This window comes from Euprymna scolopes, chromosome 15 (assembly GCF_053919585.1).
Source record: "Euprymna scolopes isolate OS-2025 chromosome 15, ASM5391958v1, whole genome shotgun sequence".
Lineage (NCBI taxonomy): Eukaryota > Metazoa > Mollusca > Cephalopoda > Sepiida > Sepiolidae > Euprymna > Euprymna scolopes.
In genome coordinates, this window is record NC_136496.1 from 73,032,336 (window position 1) to 73,047,262 (window position 14,927).

At 33.2% G+C, this 14,927-nt stretch overlaps 1 pseudogene; it reads left to right on the forward strand.

The window, feature by feature from the left end:
* The first annotated feature begins 2,105 nt into the window (after positions 1–2,105).
* Positions 2,106–2,221, forward strand: LOC145294326 (U2 spliceosomal RNA; annotated as a pseudogene).
* Positions 2,222–14,927: the final 12,706 nt, after the last annotated feature.

The window sequence follows — 14,927 nt, forward strand, 5'->3', positions numbered from 1 at the left end:
CCATTTTTGTTTTCTTGTCTCATCCTTTGTGGCTCATGTGTATTAGTCCCTGCATTCAAGAGTTTTCCTTAATATTTCAGCTGTTTTATTATGTTTACTGTTATTTGTTGTATTTTTCCAGTCATTTCTCTGATTCCAATTTCTCCCATTCTTTTTTCAAAGTTTTTTTTAATAATTCCTAGCGCTCTTGGGTACTATCTTAATTTTTTTATATCATCCATATCCCTTTCAGTTCTCTAGCTAGCTCTGTGTATATGTTCTGTTTCACTTTTTCTTTGATATTTGTCCTGTGGTCAGCTGGAACAGCAAAGTCTATGATTTGGCAGGCATTTTCTTTCTTGTTAATTATTACGACATCCGGTCTTCTTGCTTGGATGGGTTTATCCGTTTGTATATTCACGTCCCATAGGATTTTGTGATTTTCGTTTTTAGTTACTGTTGCTGGCTTATATTTGTACCATTTGTCTGCGTGTTCGAAATGCAGTTGTTTGCACAATTCTCAGTGTACTGCTCTCCCACTTGGTCATGCCTGTTCTTGTATTCCTTTTGAGCTAGTCTGCTACATTCACTTACTATATGGTTTATCGTTTTCTCTCTTTGTCCACAGAATCTGCATTTGCTGTTTTCTTGTGTTTTGTTGATCTTTGCTTTGATGTCATTGGTTCTTATTGAGTTATCTTGTGCTGTCGTTATTAGGGATTCAGTTACTCTGTTTACGTGTCCTTTTCTCATCCATGTCCAAGTGTTTTCGTTATTCTCATCTTCTGTCATCCTTACGAATCCGTGTAGTTGTTTCTCTTCCCATTTTTCTTTTCTTGTCTTATTCTTTGTCTGTTTTGTTGTTTATTCCAGTGTCGCTTGCTGCCATAATTGTCCTTTCAGTGTTTTGTGTTATGTAATTTTCTAGTTCTTTTTTGGTGTTATTCACACAGTCTTCTATAGATACCAGTCCCTTCCTGATGTCTTTCCTTTTCACGGAGAGTTGATCAAGATCGTCCTTTGGGTGTAGTGCATTGTGCATGATCATGAGTTTCCTGGTCTCCTGATGGAGCTGTCTTAGTTTTTCTTTGGTCCACACTATGAACGGTCCAGAGTATCTTACTAGTGATACTGCCCATGTATTTATAACTTTTATTAAGTTTCTGCTATATAATTTAGTTTCCAGAAGTTTTCTTGTTCTCCTGAAGTATTCCTTTCCAATTCTCTCTTTCATTTCTGTTGCTTTGATGTTGTCGGTTTTCAAAACTCCCAAGTATTTATAGACGTCTTGCTCCCCTAGTGCCCTCATCTCCATTTGGTTGGGCAGTTTCATGCCTTCTGTCGTCTCCAGTTTTTCCTTTCTTATAACTAGTAGTGCACGTTTTTTCTATACCAAATTCTATTTGGATATCCTGGTAGTGTTTATTAGTGTCTCTAGTTCATTTTCAGCCCTTGCAAAAAGTTTCATATCGTCCATGTACATCAGGTGGTCCATTTTTTCGTCTGTGTTAGAGAATTTGTATCCGGCTTGGCACTTTCTCAGTATATTGTTCAGGGGCATCATGCCTATGATGAACAGTAATGGTGATAGTGAATCTCCTTGGAAGATGCCTCTTTGTATGTTAATTTCTGTTATGTGTTGTCCAGGAGCTGCCAGTTCCAATCTCCACGTTTTCATTGCATTCTCTATCACTTTGATGACTCTGCTTGGTATTTTATACATTTTTAAGCATTCTATTATCCATGTTTGGGAGTATACTTTTTTGTAATTGATCCACACCATGTCGTATACTTTTTTGTAATTGATCCACACCATGGCGAGATTTTTTCTCCTTCTTTTTACCTCCTTTAGGATTTTTTGGTCTTATTATCATTATATTATTACGTTTATCGCTCCGTCCGTTATCATGCTGTGCATCTCTAAAAAAGGAAAGTGGAATATTCCAAAAAGTGGAATATTCCAAATAAACCTTGTCATATATATATATATATATATATATATATATATATATATATATATATATATATATATATATATATATATATATATATATATATATATATATATATATATATATATATATATAAATTGGTATCGCTGTTGAGGCAAAACTAATAAAAATGATTTGCCTTTCTTGGCCTTTTGGCTAAGATCAAAGTGTAGTATCTGTTCTTCAGGTGCTACATTTCAATTTCTTCTCTCTCAGTGGAAGAGAAATCCTTTATGACTAAGGCAATTTTTTTTCCACGTTAAAAAACGACCCTGGTGTCTAAATCTGTCCCGTGGGAAGGCATTGTGAATAGGTACTATGTTTAATGTAACAAAGTTTTAATATTAAAAAAGTAACTGGAAAAAGTTATTTCTGATTTAATTACAAAATGCCCTGGAAATGTCACTTCTGATTAATTATAAAATGCCCTGGAAAATGTCCATTCTGATTATTTTTTTTTTTGTTTACTTGCCTCCCCACAAGGGCGGAAATAGACATGAGGTCGGTTAAAAATTTAGGGGGAAAACCAGCTCCCCAAAAGGGGCACTCTGGTCAATAACAAAAATAAGAATTGTATCAGTAATGAAGGATTTCTCCTCTATTAACCAAAACCATAAAAGGGGGGATTCAAGTCACTGGAATGCTGAAACTGATACTACACTCAGAAATTCATGTTGAAGCAATGGTTGCCTAATCCGTAACCGTGTTAATGTTTGTATGTATTACTTTTGAAAAGCTGCTGAAACAGTTTATGATTTAAACATTACTTTATTTCAAGCAGTGGGTTACAGGATATGAAGTCAGTCCCGGTAATTACTCAAACTGTTTATGATTTAAACATTACTTTATTTCATGTATATTTTTAACAGTGGGGTGGGAAATATGAAGTCGGTTCTGGAAATGCCTGCAACCATTTACGTTTTGTACATTACTTTATTTAATGTATATTTTTAACAGTAGGATGGGAGATCAGAAGTCGGTCCCGGAAATGGCTGAAAAAGTTTACGATTTATAGATTACTTTATTTTATGTATATTTTCAACAGTGGGTTGGGGATTATAAGTCAGTTCCAGAAATGGCTGAAACAGTTTACTATTTAGACATTACATTATTTCATGTATATTTTTAGCAGTGGGTTTGGGATATAAATTCGGTCCCGGAAATGGCTGAAACAGTTTACTATTTAGACATTACATTATTTCATGTATATTTTTAGCAGTCGGTTGGGGATATAAAGTCAGTCCCGGAAATGGCTGAAACAGTTTACGATTAAAACATTACTTTATTTAATGTATATTTTCAACAGTGGGATGACGGATATGAAGTCAGTCCCGGGATTGAATGAGATGTGCAAATATATACTATCAGAAAGCGTCGCCCAGTATTGAATGAGATAGGTCAAAAGCATATAGTAGCAAAATACGCAGCGTCGCCCGGGATCGAATGAGATAGGTGAACGATATATATTAGCAGAATATGCAGCGGCATCTGGGATTAGATAAGATAGGTGAAGCATATATACTATGAGAATAGCCAGAATTGATTGATTTGTTTGTAATGAAATATATCAAAGTTATTATTTAAGTAAGGGGGAGCGACATAGTGGGTTAAAGTTATGAAAATTATTGTTAAAATGAGTAACATATCCAAGAATTATGAAAAATGATGAAATGTGAGTTACTTGATTGGTGTGTTTGTAATGATATAATAAGCCCAGACAATATATCAAATATATTATATAAATAAGTAGGAGGGAGAGGCATAATGTGGGTTTTTAATTATTGTCGAAATTAGTAACATATCCAAGATTATGAACAAAGATTAAATGTGAGTTAATCGAGTGTGTGTTTATAATAAAATTATCAGCCCAGGAAATATATCAAAGTAATTATGTTAGTAACAGAGGGTGATAAGGATGGTTTAAATTATGTTAAATAATTGTCGAAATTAGTAACATATCCAAGAATTATGAAAAATGTAATATGTTATTTAATGCATTAGTGTGTTTGCAATGAAATAATCAGACCAGACAATATATCAAAGTTATTATTTTAATAAGTGGGGTGATGATGTGGGTTAAAATGATGAAAAATGATTGTCGACATTAGTAACATATCCAAGAATTATGAAACATGACAAAATGTGAGTTAATTGATTGGTGTGTTTGAAATGAAATAATCATCCCAGATAATATATCAAAGTTATTATTTAAGTAGTGGGGGGGGGGGTGATAATGTGGGTTAAAAATATTAAAAATAATTGCCGAAATGAGTAACATATCCAAGAATTAAGAAAAATGATGAAGTGTGAGTTAATTGATAGTTGTGTTTCTTATGAAATAATCAGCCCAGACAATATATCAAAGTAATTTTTAGTAAGAGAAGGCGACGAGGATGGTTTAAATTATAAAAAATTATTGTCGAAATTAGTAACATATCCAAGAATTACGAAAAATGACGAAATGTGATTTAATTGATTGGTGTGTTTATAATAAAATAATCAGCCTAGACAATATATCAAAGTTATTATATAAGTAAAGGGGAAGGAGATAAGGAGGGCTTGTTACGAAAAATTATTGTCGAAATTAGTAACATATCCAAGAATTACGAAAAAATGATGAAATATTAGCTAATTGATTGGTGTTTGTAAGGAAAGAATCAGCCTAGACAATATATCAAAGTTATTATTTAACAAAGAGGGAAGGGCGAGAATGTGGGTTAAAATTATGAAAAATGATTGTCGAAATAAGTAACATATTCAAGAATTATGAAAAATGATTAAATGTGATTTCATGCATTGGTGTGTTTGCAATAAAATAATAAGCCAATACAATATTTCAAAGTTATTATTCTATTAAGGAGGGGGCGATAATGTAGGTATAAATTATGAAAAATGATTGTCGAAATTATTAATATACCCAAGAATTATGAAAAATGATGAAATGGAGGTTAATTGATTAGTGTGTTTGTAATGAAATAATCAGCCCAGCAAATGTATCAAAGTTATTATTTTAGTAAGGTTGGCCGACAACGTTGGTTTAAATTATAAAAAATATTGTCGAAATTAGTAACATATCCAAGAATTAAGAAATATGATGAAATGTGAGTTGATTGATGTGTGTGTTTGTAATGAAATAATCAGCCTAGACAATATATCAAAGTTATTATTTTAGTAAGGTGTGCGATATGGTGAGTTTAAATAATGAAAAATTATTGTCAAAATTAGTACCATATCCAAGAATTATTAAAAATTATGAAATGTGAGTTAATTGATAGTTGTGTTTTTTATGAAATAATCAGCCAATACAATATATCAAATTTAATATTTTAGTAAAGGGAGGGGCTTGAAATTATGAAATATTTTAGTAAAGGGAGGGGGTTGAAATTATGAAAAATTATTGTCGAACATAGCAACATATTCAATAATTATGAAAAATGATAAAATGTGAGTTAATTGACCGGTGTGTTTGTAATGAAATAATCAGCCCAGGAAATATATCAAAGTTATTATTTTAGTAAGGGGACAGTACAGTTTTAATAAAAAGTAGAATAATATGATTGTGCATTCATTCATGCTGAACAGAACGCTCACAGCATGCCCAGCAACAGTATATTACATATGAAAAATGCTGCTGTGGAATTTCCACAGGTCCCGCTAGTTATTATTATTATTATTATTATTATTATTATTATTATTATTATTATTATTACAACCACTACTACTACTACTACTACTACTATTAGCTTATTATGACCATAGTAAATTTCATTAATATATTATTAATTTTTTTTAAATTCGTTTTTATCACCAGTAATTCAAAATGAAATTAAAATCGTCACCCAAAATAATGTTTTACGAGCTAAGTCGTTTAAATTGAATCTAACTTGCAAAAGAGTTGATTTTATCGCTGGCCTACATTTTTTAAAACTAGACGCTTGTATCTAAAACTGTCTGTTTTACTTCCGGTTTGTCTATATGACAACCTATGCCGCTAACTTTTGTACCTTTTCTCCACGTTAAAAAAAGACCCTGGTGTCTAACTCTGTCCCGTGGGGAGGCATTGTAAATAGGTACAACCACGTACATTTTGCGATATGTTTGTGTTTTTCTTTTGTCTTTTGTTTTGTTTTATTGATATACAAATCTAAAGGTTTTTTATCAAGGTAACTTTTAAATCTTATAGTTTTGTGATTTTTCTAGCATTATTTTTATTTTATTTTCATTATCAATGATTTCATTATTAATTATTCAATTATTAATGATTTTATTATCTTATATATATTATGTATATTCTTATTCAGCTATTATTATTATTGTTGTTGTTGTTGTTGTTGTTGTTGTTGTTGTTGTTGCTATGTTTGTTGTTGTTGTTGTTTGTACTCTTTTCCTTTTTCTTTTCCTTATTTCTTTCTTCTCTCTTCCTTCCTTTTTTCTTCAATGATTTTTCTCCCTATTATAACATACACTTTTTAATATCTCCCTATTTTCTTCGTCTTCTTCCTTCTTCACGTATATTAAATGCTGTCATCTTTTTATTTTGAATGCCACGTGATATGTGATCTCCTGATAAAATTTGTCCTTGTAAACCTCCTGTAAAATTTTCATTACTGTCTAAACTTTTGTGTAAGCAATATCGCCTGAAGAGGTCTCTAGTTATTTGTAACTCGCTGACCGAAACAGGCCCATGAATGTATAGCGACATATTAATGCTTATGCAAAACAAATAAAAAGTATATCCTGCCCTAATTCCACATTGAGCACTCTTGCAATAACCCCGTTAAAACTTCATTGGCTTCTTTACCTCTGGAAAATATTAATCTGGAATTATATATATATAAAGTATTCGAAAAAATGGTGTTAAATTATAAGAGATGGTTATAAACCGGCGTATCATAATTCTTTGTTAGACATACAGCCGATAAATGTTGAGGGAATAGCCATGCAAAGGGCTGCTTATCGTTTCAAGTGTCAAACTGGATCTAAAAGTCACCACCTGACAGCAATTGCTCACCTACAAAATGTGAGAGAAAGTCGAAAGACGACGGCATGCAGCTACTCACCAAATGCCTTCAGTGCCTACACCTGCAGCTGCCGAGGGCTAAAATGCAAATCACTGGCGGGATTGAAACGTCATCAATGATTCAAGTACCAGTGAAACAATAGAAGAATTGTTAGAACCTCATACAACGAACATGACGGGGAGCGTCCATTATAGGGTAGAACCCCGGGGGATACGGTATTAAAAATTAGTAACAAAATACAGTACAGTATATAATACACATGTATATAATCAACTAACATTATAAATAACGCCGTAAGACGGGGTAAATACCGTAACCAGGGGTATGAAAAACATCGTATTCCACATCGTACCCTGAATAAAAACCGTGTCCTAGGGCCACCGTATCCCGGAATTCTACTGTATATACACGAGTGTACGTACAGTGTACACGCATACCCTGCGTCAAAAATGACAGTGTTTGCACAAGTAACGTTTAAATTGGTAAATTTAACAAAAAGTGTGAGTGGGCGTGGGAGGGGGTGTAAATTTGTATCAAGATGAAAAAAGTGGAAATAGAGTTGCTTTCTTAATTTTTGTTTAAAACCTGAAATGGATTTGTTTTTACTTCCGAACTTTTGTTCAACAAGCCACGCACACACACATATACACACGTATATATATATATGTGTGTGTGTGTGTGTGTGTGTGTGTGTGTGTGTGTGTGTGTGTGTGTGTGTGTGTGTGTGCATATCCTGTTAGGGAAATCTAGAAAGTAAATCTATTTCCATTTTTATTATTATGTATTAATAATAATAATATTAAATTATATATGTCGTCAAAGAGTAAATCTTTAACAAAGCACAACTTATCAAGATAAGAAAAATTCAACACTATTAAGAGGAGCAAACAATAATCTATATAAATCTCACCTGTCTGTTTAAATGCATGTATGTATGTATGTATGTATGTATGTATGTATGCCTAAAACTTTCGATAGAGGTGACGGATTTTCACGAGATCGGTATCGTTTTGAAGTTTGGCACTTCGGACGACAAATATCGAAAACTTAGCTAAAAACATTAATTTCTTCATCCTTAAATAGGCACTTTTCTATAGGAAGGGGTCGCTTTTTTCGCCGATATTTTCGAAAGTCATCCCTTCTTTTCGATTGACTAGCCTTAATTTAAACATTCGTCACTCCCGATTTGGCGATGGGCGGAACAGCAAAGACGTCACTTTTTTTCTTTTTCCCCACTTTCTTTTCCTCCTTCACTGGACGGTTGCGAGCCTGCCTGCTTACTACCACTTTTTTTTTTGCTCAACACACCCGGGCAACGCCATGCACGCAGGCTAGTATTAAATGAAAGATGAGGAATAAAAGTTATATTTAACTTTTTTATATCATCAAAACAATAAGAAAAAATAAAGGGGGGATTAAAAGACAACCTCTTTGGGCCATGGCATTTCGAAGCTAAATGCTTCTCACCAGAAGAGAAGAAGGACCAGAATTATACAAAATACAAATATATTAAAAAAAAATAAAAATAAAAAAAACTGGCTTAATAGCATTTAGATGTGAAATGAGAATGAATGAACAAGATAATATGGTAAAAAGTAATTAATATAAGGGTAAGTCGGAAAGGTAGTATATATTTAGGTAATAAAAAAATATAGGCCACTATGAAATAAGGGATCATTAAAAAAGTGCCAAAAATAAAAGAAAAAAAGGAAAATACGTGGAAGATATATGAGAGAGTGGAAAAAGAAAGAGAGAGAATAGGAGCAGTAACTAAGGGATACGGAAATACAAACATGAATAGATACACATAAAAATCAAACGATATGAAAGTTAAGAAAATAAGATTAGAAAAAAATGTCCAAGGAAATGTTCAAATGGTTTGTGTTACTATACACATAGATTCGAAAAAGTGGTCCCAAAACAAATAAATACCAAATAAATGTTATCAAAGGCAAGATAAGTTACTCTTCTACCTATCTGGAAAAGTTTTTAACGTGTAATCGCTTTGAAAACTATACAATGTTTATTGATATATTTTAGAAGAAAAACGGCGGCATGCTCGCTGTTGAACACGGTAAGTTTGGGAAAATGAGTTCAAACAAACAAATTATACAAAATACTGTTAGAAACCCACCGAATATATGTCCGCCTATGTCACGGTAACATATATTGAGTGAGTTTCTAACAGTATTTTGTATAATTTTTGTTGTTGTTTAAACTTGTTTTCCCAACCTTTAGCAACCATGCCGCCATTTGCTCTTTTCAAATACATCGGTAAACACTGTATGTTTTTCGAGCTGAATAAACATATTACATTAAATAAAAACACTAAAAATTATCCATTTAGGTAGAAAAGTAATTTATCTTGCCTTTGATAATATTTATTTGTTATATATGTTTTGTGACAACATTTTGAATCTATGTGTAATACAAAACCGGCAACTATTTACAAACTCAACAAGGTAAAAATTTGTGTAGCATCAGGTCTTAATACAATCCTTGTAAATCCAGGAAGTATTTGCATAGTATAACAAAATCCTTAGGATATCGGTAGAATCACGTGAAATGATATGAGAATGGAAAGATCCAGGTAGGAATTCTCGAAACGCGAATGTGATTAGTGAAATTCCAAGAACTGGTAGGTTTCAATCCCGTCAAGGTAAAGATTTATATTGGGATATAAAATTTAGTGCATAAACAAAAGATTACTATCAGATTACTAAAAAAAAAAAAAAAAAAAAAAAAAAAGGAGTGGGGGGGGGGAATGTAAAATAATTCCAAAACCGGCAAGGTCACGTTCTTATTAAATAAAATCCAAGATGGAAAATCCGTGATTAGAACGTTTAGCACATTAAAAAAAATGCAAAATCCAGATTTCAGATTCGATATTAGAGAAAAAAAAAAAAAACTCTTAGATGCTTTTAATTAATTAATTCACTATTTAAAAACGGTGGACATCAAAAAAAAAAAAAATTAATTATAAACAGTAAGACTATCTGTTTATTCATAATAAGTCTGAAGAGTCAGTCTTCCACAATTTATTTTTCACGAACCCTGCAAAATTCAATCATTAAAAAAAAAAGGAAATTATTTCAGAAATCTTTTGAAATTTCACGGGCAAAAACTATCAAATGTAATCAACGAATAATAAAAAATATTTCGTAAAACTTAAAATAATACTAATATTTTCCAATTGACCTACACTTTTACCGAAAAATTCGAGAAAAATCGTATAAATCGGCAACGATTACAACCCAAATATCATTCCATTATATTTTAATATGTAAAAAAAAACTATGAAAGCCCCCCCCCCCCCACAAAAAAAAATTCTGATAAGATTGCGTTGGGATGGGATATAAGAATTTTTGGCTGACGTACACGAGTCGGGCCCCGATGTTGTACGCAGCGCGTTCGGGGGAGCGTTTATTATTCTACTTTTTATTTTGGCTTGAACTTTGCGCTTTTCGGATGGATATATTGGGGGGGGGGAGATTATAGTTATATGTAATTATTAACAGGAAAAGTGACGGTAATAGAAATTACCCATTTGAGGTAGTTAGTGCAGACTGCAGAAGTACCGTGTTATTTTCATTGTTTACCTCAAAGCAGAAAACACAGAAACAGTTTTCTGCTTTAATATGATTGGTCAAATCTGTTCTGGCTATTTCTGAAACAATGCTGATTGGTCGATTATTCATTAGAGACTATTCATATCGGATATATATTGAACAAAGAAACGCATAATACTACGCCATTTTCGTTTTACCTACCAATATCCAAACATATAATTCAAACGACCGGTCGTTGACAGGCGGTGAAAATGAGTCCGAGCGAACTCAATATTCTAAGCGGTAATAATGATAATGTAGACATCGAAGTTTGTGACACCTCCAAGTTCAGACGGCTTTATGTTGAAGGCTTACCCCTAACCACCACAGAAAATGATGTTAGAACCTACTTTGCAAAATGGGGAGAAGTTGCCGAATGTCTTTTAACCAAGCACGCTACAACCTTTCTCGGCTACCTAACGTTCGTGTTTTCCAGCTCCGTGGACGCCGTACAGGCGAACCGACCGCATAAAATCCACTACGCCGATGTAGAGACTAGAAGAATACCACCGACGTATCGCCCGTTCAAGAAGCTATATGTGGGTGGTTTAAAAGGGGGCACTACGACTGGTCACGTGTTTGCAAGCTTCAGCCGCTTTGGACGAGTTCGGGCGGTGGATATGATCAAAGACAAGAACACCGGTCGGTGTCGCGGGTTCTGTTTTGTGACCTTTGATGATTACGATTCGGCGGAGAAGTGCGTCTTGAACGTGCCGCTCGTTCTAAACAACAAAGTCGTTCGGATCCAGAAAGCCGTACCCGTCTCTGAAATGATCAATATGACTGAAGAACCCGGAAACTGCAAAGATTCGTATTCGAATCCTTCTGTGGACCTCTCTGAGGTTTTCCAAAAGGAAGCCAGAAAATCAACCAGCAGTACAGACTCTGGTGTTTATCTCGAAAATTCGACGCCTGAAAAACCGTTTAATCCCTCACTTAGACGGGACTATTCTACCAGTCAGAATAAGTTTGGCTTCTCGAATAAATCCAAACGTGCCCTCTTCCCGAACTACAAAGCGACTAACTCGAACGATATCGGCTTCAATTACTATCCAACGTTACAACCGAACACTTGCTATCCATCTTTCCTACCTAACCCAATGTTGACTCCACTCAACGTAGGTCCCAACTACCTTGTTTCTTATCCGAATAACCATGCACCTGGTGGTATGCAGTGTCCTATTTATCCGGATCCTTTCGGGGCGAATTCTATCCCGCTAAACGTGCCCTGTAATGTTCCCCCTCCAAACTTGTCAAATCCCAACGCCGGTTTTCCTTTCGTATTCAAAAATAACCAGAACGTTCACCGCAGTCAGATTCCTACCGTTCCGATGTTCCACTCGGTTCCAATGATGTGCAACCCCGCTAATCCCGGTTTCGTGTGCCCTTATCCAAACGCGTTCACTTGACTGGAATAAGTTAATTTTTAGTCCGAATTTTTAACCAGAAATAAACTTACAGTTAAACCGGGTTCTTCTGAAATGTGAAACTTTATCGTTCAATAGTTGTTGCCTTATTTTTCGATTAATCCGGGGTTTTTTCGTCCGTCTCCCACCTTGTTTTCGCTTTTACAAACCGGCCATGTTCGCGCACCCTTCTGGTCGTATCCGTCCGATGCCGACACTTCTATACCGTCAACATTCTTAACTCTTCATATTTCTCATTTTCTTTGCTCAACTGTACATGTCTAACCCCATTCACAAACCCACCTACCCACGATTTTTATATATATTTAAAAAAATCTATGCGATCCTTTTGTTTGCATACTATTTCTGTAGACCTTCCATCTTTATTCATCAACTCCTATTATGTAGATTTTAATCTATATAACCGAAAACGCAGTATTCTATGGTAGGAATCTGTTTTCAAAAAGTACGAAAATTCAATATTCTAGTAAAGTTTCAATTTTAAGACTCGCTCTTATTGACTCGTTTAGAATCCGTATTAAATAAGCTTAACAACTTAAAGCTACAACATTCGCTTTAATAATTTGTAATAAATCTATTTATCTCGTCCGTTTATTTAAAACCAATTCCTTCCAACTGGGCATCGCACTGGGATAATGTACTATACTGATCAAAACTCAAAGAACGTTTTGCAATTTATTCTGATAATCTCAATAAGATTGTCGAACTGAAAACTTACAGAAAGCAACTTTTTTTTATGGTATGGGGATCCTTTATGAATTTAGGAAAACTCGTCCCGGGAAAACTCGTCTCGGGAAAACTCGTCCCCTTTCGCTAGGTAGGAAAACTGGTCCTGTATTGAATAAATATCGATTGAAAACACATTTTATGATCGTTCTTGAAGGAGATATTGCTTTTTAAAATAGACTATAGCCCCCCCCCCATAATATTTAAAAAAAATATTTTTACTTGTTTAATGTTTTTTTTTGTTTTTTTTTTTCTACCTAACTGGCTAAGTTCTTAGTGGTTTCACTTATTTTGAAGCGTTTATTATGTTCATAAAAAGTTAATTAAAAAAATTTTTGGTTCTTATTTTAACGATGTTTTTTGGAGTCATAAAAACAATAATAAAAAAAACAAAACAAAAAAATTAAAAACTGGGAGCGTTACTTTTTTTTTTGGTTTTTTAATTATGATAGTTTTTTGTTATGTTTTCGTTTTCTCTCATACCAAATGCAATGCACTCATGCGTTATTTAAAATTATAATTCTATCAATTATCAACATTTATTGTCGTCCTGTCAAATTTTGCAAAAATTAACTAATAAATCAAAAGCGAAATATTTTTTTGGCGCGAGAGATGCCATGCTAACAATCTCTCGTTAACTCATTTTTAATTTTTTTAATTTTTACTTCAAAATTCTAAAATCAATCATTCAGAGAAAAAGTAATCACTAAATAAATTTATTAATCAATTTTATTGAAAACTCCGCTATCGTTTATCAAGAATCTTTTTAATTTCATTTTTTGTTGGTTGTTTTTCCGAGGGAGATATAACCCCCCCCCTCTCTAAATTATATTTAAAAAAATATTAAAATTTTGGTTTGTATTACTGTACACATAGATTCGAAAAATAATAAACTAGACAAAATGCTGTTAGAAATTCGCTCAATATATATTACCGTGACATAGGTTGACATATATTCGGTGTTTTTTTTTAATAGTATTTTGTCTAGTTTATTATTTATAACACCTATTCCCGAACTTACTGTGTTTAAGAGAGAGTCGGCCGCTATTTTGAATTGTCCAATACATCGGTAAACACTGTATGTTTTTCGAGCTGAATAAACATGTTACATGGAATAAAAACACGAAAAATATATCCAGTTTGGTAGGAAAGTAACTTATCTTGCCTTTGATAACATTTATTTGTTATATATTTGTTTTTTGACAATTTTTTCGAATCTGTGTACAGTAATACAAACCCAAATCGATTTTACCCTTTTATAACAACAGTAAATAAGTAAATTCTTTTTATATTAATATAAAAAAATATGCGGTCTCGTTTATGAACATAATAAACGCTTTAAAATAAGTGAAACCACTAAGAACTTAGCCAGTTAGGTAGAAAACGGACACTTAGAAAATCGATTTTATTTAAAAAAAAAAAAAAAAAAAAAAATTAAACAAGTAAAAATTTTTTTTTTTTCAATATTATGGGGGGGGGCTATAGTCTATTTAAAAAAAAAAACAATTTCTCCTTCAAGAACGATCATAAAATGTGTTTTCAATCGATATTAATTCAATAAGGGACCAGTTTTCCTACCTAGCGAAAGGGGACGAGTTTTCCCGGGACGAGTTTTCCGGGCACCATCCTTTATATAGCAGGGGGCTGAAGTGTTTCTGATCATGATTTATGGAAGTAGTCGAACAGTCAACGATGCTAAATGAAACAATTTATTCCCCACCTCCTCTAGATTGTGTGTCCCAGTCCCACACACCCTCAACCACGAAAACTTTCACTTAATTACTTGAAGATTATTGAACCAATTGTTCAATAAGATTCAAACAAAGTGCGGTTTTATCGTAAATTGCTTCCGTCACTTCAGGTTTAAACTGTAAACTTTAATCGAAAACTTTCAAGCCAATATGGATTTCCTGGTATAGATTGACTGAATGGTATAGTTCGCCACCTGGGAACTGTATCCCTTGATTTCACAAGTAACTAACATTTATTGGCTAGTTTTTAATACTTTTTTTTTTTTCCTTAATAAATCCTTCGATAAAGATCTTGGCGAGTGAGGGCGAAACCGGCTGACTTTTGTTGTTTACCATATTTAAAAAAGCCTTCAGTTAAGTGCAATATTGAAATTCCACCAAAATCATGAAATATAAAATTTAAACTTTTTTTTTTTTTTTTTTT